Consider the following 5,355-nt stretch of genomic DNA (forward strand, 5'->3'; position numbering starts at 1 on the left):
GTCATCCTTGGCTGTGGTTCTTGGATGGGAAGGATCTGTGGTTGTGTCTGTTCTCGCTTGCTAGTCTGCAGTACATAACAGAGCCCAGTTTTGTCTCAAATAAGAACTACTCCACCAGGCTTCTTTTTGGAGAGTTCTGTGCATAAGGTGGGTTAGTGCACCCAGGGTCCCTTCTTGGCAAGGAGGAATTCGGGGGGGTTGATGGAAAAATCTCCTCCATTCGAAATGACCAAAGAAGGACTGTTCATCACAAACTGGGTTAGCTGATGATTGGAGTTCCCAACTAATGTTAGCCTTTAACAGGGTCACAGAGGGATTAGTTCCCGTTAGACAGGAGCTTTGTGGCTGACCCACTGCCGGGTGATAATGGGTTTGTGTGGATTCTGCCATCTGAGCTCCAAGTGTGTTCTTAATGTAGTCATAAAACCAGGAGACTGAAAGGGACCTTCTGAGTCACCGAGTGTGCTCCCCTCCTCTCGGAGGCAGCAATCATGGAACACCTTTGCCAAGGCAAGATCATAGATGTGGGAACAAAGAATGTAGGTCAGGCTCACAGGGTGGGCATCCCGGGAAGGGGGGAATTGCTGCAGTTCGCTGGATGAATGTGTTTCTCTGGCAAGAATTGCTAAGATATTCCTTTGGATCTTACTATGAGCTGCTGTCTAGCAAAATAATGAAAGGGCTGTCTCTTCTTGTGTCTGACATGGGAGAGACTGCAAGTAAAATGCTACTTGCAGTTTTCAAAAGATGTTGAAAAAAATATAAGAGACTTCAGGAAAAAGCCGAAGGACTGGAAAGCTGGTTCTGTAAAGAGAAGGAAAAAGGTATTTGTTTATTGAAAAATGTCTTGAAACATTTCTTCCAGGAAGGATTCAGGAATAGCTGCTTTGGCAGCCAGCAGATGAGGGATTTGCTTATAAAGGACATGAGGATAAGGGAAGAAGAAAAGCTGAAGCCAACTAACTTGTAGAACAGCTTACCAGGGAGAGTGGTGATTTCTTGTTCACTTGAATTCACAGAGGTGGGGGCGGTTAAATTTTAATTAGTGAGTTTGGGTGAGGTGCAGGTTTGCCAGCTGAAATGCAATGCTCTGAAGCCTGACATCCCTGGAACAGCTCAGTTAGGAGCCGGAATATGGAAATCACAGAAATAATTCTGCTGACCATTTGTAGTTTGCATTACTGCTTGAAATACTAATGTGATCCTTAGAGTGTGCCTTCTGCACAGCTGGATTTGTCCCTCAAGTTTATAGAAGACTTTGAAATTTTGAAGTCAGTCTCATTTTTGCCTGGATTTGATGACAGGTTTATAACAAGTGCAGGCTAAGGTGGGCACAGGATTTTGTTTGTCCCTTGCAGGCTTATAACAGTCAGGGATGGACAACAGAACACAATAGAGTGTGTTCTTCAGATGAAGAGCCCTGGTGGAGTAAGAACTCCTGATTTTTTTAGGAAATTGATGTTGTCTTGCTTTCTGTGTATACTTAATCTTAGTGCTCAGCATGACTGTTGAAAGACACTTAAAACTGAACTTCTTAAACATTTTTATTCATTTTTTAGAACAGGGAAATCCAAACCAGTTCCTTTGAGGAGCTGGATGGAGAGGGAAAGTCTTATTGATTCCCAGGCATGAGCTTTAGGGAAGTGGGCCTGGAAAGTTGGGGGTGGTGACTGGTCTCTTCCCCAGCAAAGCTCCTCATGTGGCTCAGCAGCTTTGCAAATGAATCCTGCACCACAAAGCTCCCTCTCGTGGTGCTGCTGCCTTTCCAAGGTGCATAAAGGCATTTCTGTCACACACAAATGTCTTTTCATGGGCCTGCAAGTGAGCATCGCATTTGGCTTGGTAAGTTGTGCTTCAAAATGTGTCCAAGATTTTTGTTGAGTAAATAATACACTCGTTAAAGAAGGGTTGAAAGTATCTTGTTTGGGACTTGAGGAACTTGCCATACTGTGGAATAGAGAAAGATAAATATCCTTATTGGTTATATCAACTTTGAGTAGTTTGGATGATCCAAAATAAACTTGTTGTGACTTTAAAATGACTCAGTGACAGTCAGGATGGACTGTGTGCTATACCTGCTGTCATTTCTCCAGATGGTGGATGACTGTGGGTCTGTAACAGTGTCATCTGACACAGTTTGTGTTCAGAGGACGTGCTGTAGTATGTTTGTAAAGCCAGGAGTGGTTTTATAATAATCTAATGTGATCTATTATATATGGCATTCATTTCCCTCAGCTCTGCCTGCACTTCTGCGGCCTCACCTCAAGTCCTTGGTGCAGTTTTGAGCACCACAATATAAAAAAGACATTGGAGAGCATCCTAAGGAGGGCCACGAGAATGGTGAAGGGTCTGGAGGGGAAGCCTCGTGAGGGGCAGCTGAGGTCACTTGGTTTGTTCAGTGGAGACTGAGGGGAGACCTCACTGGGGCCTTCAGCATCCTCACGAGGGGCAGCAGAGGGACAGGTACCAATCTGTTCCCTCTCATGACAAGTGACAGGACCCAAGGGAATGGCTGGAGCTGAGTTGGGAGATGTTTAGGTTGGGTATCAGGAAAAGGTTCTTCCCTCAGAGGGTGGTTGGGCACTGAACAGGGAATGGGCACAGCTCCAAGCCTGTGTGAGTTCAAGAAGTGTTTGGACAACGCTCCCAGGCACAGGGTGGGATTGTTGGGGTGTCTGTGCAGGGCCAGGAGTTGGACATGATGATCCTGATGGACTCGATGGTCCCTGCCGACTCAGCCTATTCTATGGTACTTGCTTCAAAACCTCAGGAGCCAGAGTCAATCCAGTGTTGCCTCTCATTAAGCCAATTTACCATCACCCAGCAGAAGCTCTTCCAATGACTTTCTCCTTGCTAAAAGTGAAACACTTTTAGGGCTGTGAAATGTTTGTTTCTGGCTGATGAACCTGTCTGCCTGATAGGCTGAAGTCACCTACTGAAAGTGCTGTTGAAGAAATGGAGCTCCCAAAGCTTATCTTTGAGAAACAGCTGACGTGCCATCAGGGCGTCTTGGTGTGTGTGTTGGTCATTCAGTCATTGGTAAACTTAAAAGCTGCGGGTGTAGGAAATGCCTGTTGTGGCAGCTTGTGTTGTCTGGTGTCGTGTTACTCTTCCAGCGCAGTAGGTGACTGGTGCTTTGCCAGAGCCAGTGTCTTTGGCCAAACAGGAAAGACTGTCCCCAAACATGCACCAGTCAGTAATAAATAGACACATGGAGATCATGGAGATAATCAGCTAATTCTGGAGCAGGATGTTTCAGGTGCCATGCTGTGGATGAGCTGTTTCTTTAAGATCATGCACATAAATTTCCTCATTTGCTTTCATAAGCAGAGGGGACTAGCCTGCTCTATGCTGTCTGACATGGATTGGGTCTGTGTCTGCCCTAGGCGCCCTTGGAGCTGGATTTCTTTAGTCTGAGCATGAGCTGGAGCCTGTAGGAGCAGGTAGGGATCCTGTTTCTCCTGTTGTGCCCAGTGGCATGCAGGCTTTCCTCTGGGCTCTGCCCAAAGCAGCAGCCTGTGCCAGCAGACATGTGGCCTGACCAGAAGAGTCTCCTGTGCTGTCCCCTCCCTTGCTCGGCTTCTCTGACGTGCTGCCAGTGCAGTAACTGCAAGTGGTAGCCCTGAAGCGCAGCCTGGAGGGGTGACAGTTTGAGACGTGGTGTCATTGCCTACGTGAGCTGAATTCTTGCCCCTGTTCATCTTATTGCTGGTTCTTGTCCTCTGCAGAGCCTTACTAGAGGATCTGGTTTGGGGTAATGCACAGTCCACCCAGAGACAGCCTTGGCTTACTGCTTAGCAAAGCAGTGAGGCAGCACAGCCCTCTTGGTTTCATTTACTCTCGGCCTAAGCAAAGCTCCCTACAATTCTCCCTTGGGCAGTTTAATTCAGTCCCCAGCATGTCTCAAGGGTCCTGTGTGTCATCGCCACTGTGTTCCCTCCTGGTCTCGGTGCCTGTTTCCTGTCTCCCTCTCTTTGGTACAGAGCAGACTCTGGAGTTGTGACTAATGATGTAACCAGTTGGTTCAGCTTGAGAGTCAGATTTGTCCTGTTGAAGTACAATAATTCAAATCCTGCCCAACTGTTCCCAGTTATGCTTCTCATCTTACAGCTTGAGGGCCCCAAATGATTCATCAAACAAGATATTAGAAAAGAGTGTCAGTTCTCTTCCTCAGACTTGATAGTTTCATTGCATTTGGTTTTCTGGCGTAGAAAATAGGCAGTAAAAGAAGGGTTCGTGTTATTGGCTTTCTCAAGAACGTGTCATTGGGCACCAGACAGTCTTGTGGTTAGAAGCAGGAAAATAATCGAGAAATGTGTCCCACTGGTTGAGGATTGAGTGTCCTCTGGATAATTTGTCATCCTGACCCCCTACCATTGTCTAATTGCCAATTCAAATGTTAATTTCAGCCAGCCTTGTCAAGTTGTGGTGTGCTGCAAGTGCCTTGCAGGATCAGAAAACCTTTATTACCGATTTTGAGGTCTGGATTAGTCAATGCCAGCCTGGTAACATGTATGGATTGGTGGCCCTCTTCGCTCTTCAGCTTCACCACGCTCTCAGTGACTCTTGCTCCATGTTTGTTTGTAAGATAATTGCTTTGGAAAGCATTTATTTTCTGCACTAATTTTCACATTCTCTGTGAATCTAAGATAAAAAATATGTGCTTATGATGCTGGTCTTACTTCAGTTGTCTCAGTCCCCCAGTGTTGATCTTTTTCTTGATGCAAAGCTCTGTCTTACTCCTGTCCTACTACACTGGCAGTAGCTCACTTGTGCATTATCTTCATTCTGTAATTTGTGATAACAAGATAACTTTATATATAATAAATTCCTGTCAAGTTTAAATCAAATATAATTTGGTTTTGTGAAGTCGCCTATTGCCAAACCAAGCATGTGCAGTAAATGTCAGAGATCTAAAAGATAAAACGGCTTTATAGTTGTGTTTATAAATTACACTTCAGTTGCAGGTATTTCATCAAAGTAATAATAATCTTTTTTTAAATTGGTCATATTCCAGCTCTTCCTGAATGTTTGCAGCCAAGGAAATTGTCAGGCATTGGCACAGGTCGGCCAGGACAGTGGTGGAGTCACCATCCCTGGCAGTGTTCAGAAGATGTGTGGATGTGGCACTTGGGGACATGGGTGGTGTGGCGAACATGGTGGTGGTGGGTTAGAAGTTGGTCTTGATGATCTTAAAGGGCTTTTCCAACGTCAATGATTCCATGATTCTGTGGAGGCTTACATTGCAGAACAAGTCTTCAGTTCCAAAGTGTACCTGATTTGGTGGTCCCATTACCTATTTTTGAGGCACAGTGAAGGATTCCAAGGGGTAGACAATGACACTCAACGTATCTC

The 5,355-nt window shown here is 45.5% G+C and overlaps 1 protein-coding gene across 2 annotated transcripts in view; it reads left to right on the forward strand.

Annotated features, from left to right (window-relative positions):
• KDM5B (lysine demethylase 5B) overlaps nucleotides 1-5,355 on the forward strand; it is a 71,042-nt gene that overhangs the window by 21,101 nt on the left and 44,586 nt on the right. The gene's annotated exons all lie outside the window — the stretch shown is intronic.

This window comes from Corvus brachyrhynchos, unplaced genomic scaffold (genome assembly GCF_000691975.1).
Source record: "Corvus brachyrhynchos isolate BGI_N302 unplaced genomic scaffold, ASM69197v1 scaffold67, whole genome shotgun sequence".
Classification (NCBI taxonomy): Eukaryota; Metazoa; Chordata; class Aves; order Passeriformes; family Corvidae; genus Corvus; species Corvus brachyrhynchos.